The sequence below is a fragment of the Rosa rugosa genome, chromosome 4, assembly GCF_958449725.1.
Source record: "Rosa rugosa chromosome 4, drRosRugo1.1, whole genome shotgun sequence".
In the NCBI taxonomy this organism is placed as follows: Eukaryota; Viridiplantae; Streptophyta; class Magnoliopsida; order Rosales; family Rosaceae; genus Rosa; species Rosa rugosa.
The window spans coordinates 1,065,441-1,071,764 of NC_084823.1; positions in this window are offsets into that span (position 1 = coordinate 1,065,441).

The window sequence follows — 6,324 nt, forward strand, 5'->3', positions numbered from 1 at the left end:
TGTTTTTTTTTTTTTTGAAACGATATATCAGCATCTTTAGCAATGCTAGTCATTTTTTAGTCAAAGTAGCTAAAAAGTCATTTTAGCTAGTTTTGAATTTATATTATTTTTAAAATGAAGATTAAATAGTTTAAATGTATTTATAAATTACATAAAATAACTTAAAATGAATGTTTTAAATTATAGAAAGTCTCATCTCGCTCTCTATATTTAGGAGCGAGATAGTTAAAAGTTATAATAAATACCTAGTTAGAAGTCTGGCGCAGCTGTTAAAATAGATAAAAAGCTAAACATGCTCTCCAAAATAGCTAAGGAGCTAAAATAGAGAGTCTGCTAAAGATGCTCTAAGCATAATAAAATGCAAAGAAGTTAAGTAATTAATAAAAGGTCCTATTATGTTAGGTGAATTTATCTTGAGTTGGGCTCAATCCAAAAATGAATCCAGAAAACACTATTCAACTCAAGTAAGACTAACGATTGCCAAAAAAAAATCTATAATTATTTAGCTAATGATATGTTTACTTACTTTTTTTTTTTTTTTTAAAGGGCTTTGGAACCCAGCCTACCTGGGAGGCTCAGCCCCACACCCGGCTCCATTTATTGTATTATAATTATAATTTTGCATTGGAGGGGACATAATACCTGAACCCCGAGCTACAGAGAAACAATTACAATAATCCTCGACATGTTTACTTACTTGAAATCAAAAAATTTATGAATGGAGAGAACTCGAAAGAGAGATAAAGCATTAAAAAGCCACATTCTTTGTTTATAAAAATTAATATTTATTGTCCAAAACCAATCTTAGAAACATTGAATCATTCTAAATGGTGTAACTACGTGATTAACTTGACATTTTGCCATCTAGCTCGATGTTAGAGACTGATAGAATTTTGCAATTTTACTTTATTGTGTGTGTGTATGTTTTTTTTAATAATGGTATCTACAAATAAGAGATGTGCAATAAAATTACTTGAATTCAAAAGGAAAACCTAAAACATACACAAAGAATCCAACTCTAATTATGTTTAGTTGAGACTCCTGTTATTATCTCGAGGTGTTCTCTTAATGCTTATTGTTTTTTGGGGTTTAGGCACAACGCCCCCCCCCCCCCCCCAAAAAAAAGTATTCTATGGTTTCAGTAATGATCAAGGCTTGAGGGCAGCCGTATTGGCCCTACTTCCAAAAAAATAATAATAATATCAGGCTTCAATTCAATTTCCAAAATGTTTGTTCCCTTATCATTAAATTTCTCGCATCAAATATGTTTTTTGTTTGTTATATTTTCCGGTGTAACATTATCTTGCATGTACAAAGAAGGGACTAATTAAACTATTAGAGCTAGGACTTGAATGGAACTTAATTGACAAAGTTGTGACTATTCAATTATGATGAAATAGAATTTATGTGGCTCAAAAAGTTGAGTAAATCCATTATCTAAATTATAAGAACAAAATACGTATAACATCATGATATTATGTGGCTCAATGCGTTCTTTGCTAGTTGGTGCGTATTTGAATACAATTGTTTAGTAGAGACTCATGATATTATTTCAGGATGTACTCTAGGTGCCTATTGTAATCAGGGGTTTAGGCTCAATGTCCCCCCCTTTTTGTATTCGACGGTTTCATTAATCAAGGCTTGAGGGCAGCCGCATCAGCCCTTTATTCAAAAAAAAAAAAAAAAAAAAAAAATACGTATAACATCAGCCTGAAAAAATAAAAATAAAATTCCCCCAACCCTCTTTAAAGTGGCATAACTTTAAAGTTACGTACGTACCATCCCTAGTACTACATACTCCAGTGCTTTTGTTTTATTTGGAAAACAAGCAAATTTAAGCTTTGCACCTTTTTTTTTTTTTTTGAACAAACATGATCATAGAGATTTTCATTAATAAAAGGTCAGGCCATAATAGCTATTACACACCCTTCCGATACTATCTATAGACAAACAAGAAGTTGTGATACAATTACATGTCCTGCTCACTTATTTAAAGCAAATTGTTCATTAGTTTTGCATAGTAATAGACTAAGATTAAACAGAAATCTAAATTTGTTCCTTGCCCTTCAAGCTATGGCTAGAAGGCTTTCCTAAATAGAGCATACTCAGCACCTCTTTAGCAAGCACTTTCTTAGATTTGGAAGGATTCTTGTCCTTGGAGCCTAGAGGTCTTCACTTCCATTTTCTCAGTTTGGACTTCCGTCTTTTGGCCTCATAACTTCTGCATGCACCAGCATACCACTTGGTATTTCCACCATCCCTAGGGACTTAGCTGTGAGACGAATTGCCGAGATCTTTACCTTCTTCATTGGGGCAGTATCATGCATCTTCCCCTCTAACAAAAATTTTAATTTTTTGGGGAGGAGAAAGGTGATGCAGGACGACCCAGCTTCAAGGACTCTGCTGCATCATTCACAGGGAGCACAGATTGTTCCGCACTCAAAGGGACCAGCAACAGTGCATTCGATTCACCATCAGAAGATCTCAAATCATCATTTCGAATGACCACCGGCTTGCACAGTTTGTTAGCATCCTTGTTACCAAACAGATTTTGAGCTATGGGGGGTAAGTTGGTGCATGTAAGCCCTTGAATCTGAACGTACCATTGGTAAAACATCCCCTGTAACTTTAGAAATGGACTAGGTAGTTCAAGCTTCTTTCATGTTCTTGTTGCCTTGATAGTGTGCGATGCAGGCATCTCCTCCATCTTACATATACCACCCTCATGATAAATCAAGTGACACAGCCTACATTGCCAACCAGATTCTCAAAGAAAAAAGATATCTCTTCCATGATTCTTGGAGCCAGTTTTAGGGTTTTTTTTGTTTTGTTAGAAAGAAAGGCTTGGTGATATCATGAGAAACATGTGACCATATTTTTCCAATCCCAGGATGTAATATCAAATATGGACATAACACATATCATCATAAAGTAATTGATGATTAGCTTAATATCATTCCTAGTTTAACATGGATACAAACAGTAAATCAATACTAGTGACTTAATGAAGTAGTGTATCAATTCATTAAGGATAGTAATCCATTGCTTAGTCTACAAGAAAGGCTACAAGTTGTGATACAATAGGAATCTAACAGTGAAACCTAAACCGACAAGGAATGCTTTAATGGGAAGCTTCTTGAGGTTTAAGTCTCATATATATATATAGATGAATTGGTCCCTGATTACTACCACGACTATTGCATAAGTTCTGTCCATTGAGAAGCAAGTTGGTAAGTAACAGAAGACCACATTCAGTGATCGAGTTAAGCAGTTGCATAAGATGGAATCCATGACAGTAATTGCAGAAGGTAAGCCTTGATCCTTTTATGATTGTTGTGCATATGTTGTGAGCATGTAATTATGGTTTTACAATTGGTATCAGAGCATAGGCTCACAAATATGAAAATCGTTTTAGGGTTTTGCAAAACAAACATAAATTTTTTTTTTTTAAGGGTTTTTGCTTTACGGGTCAAGTAACTGATCAGGTTACTGACCAAGTCACTGGTCATGTAACTGATCAGGTACCTGACCAAGTAAGTAACTGACCAAGTAACTGGTCAGGTACCTGATCAAGGTAAGTTACTTAAATCGATTGCTGCATCTGGTTAAATATCAAATTCATGCTTCCGCTGTGATTTTTAGCAGCAAATTGGGGAAAAAGAAAAAACAAGTTTTTCTGTGAGATTGATTTTGATTCATAGCATGATAATTGAATTTTTGATTGTGCTCAAGAACCCTAGTTGCATTCCCGGCGTGCGTTAGGTTAGAGTAGATGGTGACCGGATGAAATTTACAATTTCTTGATTGTTCTGTGGTTTCTTGGAATCAAATCAATTTTGGTTATGCTTGAATATGCATGTTGAATTGATTGTTTATATGGTATTGCATCTGTGATCGTATGACGATGTATGAAGAACCAGAATCTCCCAAATTTTTACACATCGTTGAAATTGACAGATGCATGAGCTTAAATTTCTTATAAAGACAATGATCTGGATAGAATATAAAGTTAAAGAGCTCATACGTTTTGTGGTTTACTGTTGGCATAAGTGATTATGATGCACAAAGCATCCTTCATTGATGTTGGCAGAAAACATTGATCAGGTACGTGTAACTGGTCAAGTAACTGTACCTGATCGAGTAACAAAACTGAAATTGTGTTTTGTGTTTTAAAACTATGCTTCAGTTTTATCTTCCAAAGAAGTGCTTAAGTATGGTTTTAGAATACAAAACAGCAGTATACATGCTTGATGAAAATAAATACGGATACTTAGAAATTTTTCTTCTGTCTAAAGATGTGGATAAATTTCTTTGGATAACTTGTTTTCCTTGAACATGGCATATTGATAAAGAACTCCAGGATGTTATGCTTCTGCTCAAAAGTGTTGCTTAACATTGTTTTTTGTTATGGACTGACATGAATGCAAGTATGGTTTGTTTAGGTTTTCTGTATGTTCTTGTTTTGATTGCTTAAAGCTAAATAAAACACAGAAAACTTAAAGTTATTTTCTTTACAAAATTGAGAACTCACATGAATTTTGTTTTGCTCCTTAGGTAACTCTTACATGAACTTGAACAGTGTCTTGATGTTAACTGGAACAAATTATAGAGCTTGGCTAGACTCCGTAGTAAACTACATGGGAATGCATGAAAACATAGACTATTGCTTTACTGAGGACAAACCTGAAGAGTTAACTGAAAAGAGCACTAAGAAGGAAACTGATCTTTACAAGAAGTGGCATAGATCCAATAGAATGGCTAAGAACCTCATTCGAACCTCTATGTCTAAGACTGTCAGGGGAAGTATTGAAGAGCCTGAGCTAGCATCAGATTTTCTGGAACACATAGGTGCTAAGTTTAAAGAAAGTGAAAAAGCAGAAGCAGTTAGGCTGACTAAAGAGTTTCATGATTTGAAGTACATGGGTTCAGGGGGAGTTAGAGAGCATATTATGAAGATGATCAATATAAATGGCAGACTCAGGGAACTCTTGATGGGGGTTAGGGATGAGCAGGTAGTGCATTATGCACTACATTCCTTGCCGAACAGTTTTAGTCATCTTAGGACCAGTTACAACTCTCAAAAGGGAAACTGGACTCTAGATGAACTTATACCCATCTGTGTGGATGAGGAATCTAGGATCAATGAAGAAAATGAACCTACTACGACCATTAACCTTATTGAGAAGCCTAAAAGGAAAAAGCCCCAGAATAAGCTCAAGCCTATTAAAGCCATAACTAAGAGTTCAACAGCTGCAGTGGCCAAGGAAAACAGGCCATTCAGGTTCAAGTGCTACTTTTGCAAAAGAGTAGGACACATGAAAAAGGACTGCACTGGCTATAAAAATTGGTTAGCCAAAAAGGGTAAGATTTTTTCTAATACAGTTTTTCCTTAGAAATTAATCTTATAAATGTTGAACCACAGTCTTGGTGGATAGATTCAGGCTCACCTATTCATATTACTAATTCTTTGCAGGGATTCATAAGGAGGAGAATCCCAAAAAGTGATGAAGTGAACCTGTGTGTAGGCAATGGCATGAGAGTGGCAGTCAAGGCTATTGGAACCTTAAAGCTCGATTTAGGATTAGGAAAATTATTAGTTCTGGACAATGTTTTTTATGTACCTTCCATGAGAAGGAATTTGGTTTCTGTTTCTCTTTTAGTAAAATCTGGTTGTAGACTTGTTATGGATAATAATGGAATTCTTATTTCTAAAAATTCTGTTCAAATTGGTTCTGGTGTTATTATGAATGATTATTTATTGTTAAATTGTTCAATGGCTCAACAAGAACTTTTACTTGTTGAAAATAACACCAACAGTACTAGCACTTTAACAGGTGTTAAAAGAACCAAACTAAATGAAAAGTCTGCATTTTTATGGCATAGAAGACTCGGCCATGTTTCAAAAGAGATACTGAAAATTTTGGTGAAAAACAACATCCTAAATGAACTTGATTTTTCTGATCTAACAGACTGTGTTGAATGCTTTAAGGGAAAAATAACTAATACTAGAAAGAAGACTGCATATAGAAGCCAAAACTTATTAGAACTCATACACACTGATATATGTGGACCATTTAGGCATCAAACTATCTGTGGGAATGTGTATTTTATCACATTCATTGATGACTTTTCTAGACACAGTTATATTTATCTACTTTCAGAAAAGGCACAAGCATTGAAAGCCTTTAAAATTTCTAAGTCTGAGGTAGAAAATCAACTAGAAAAGAAAATCAAAACAGTGAGATCAGATACAAGGGGTGAGTTCTATGGCAAGTACACTGAATCCGGCCAACAAAAGGGTCCATTTGCCTTGTTTTTGCAAGA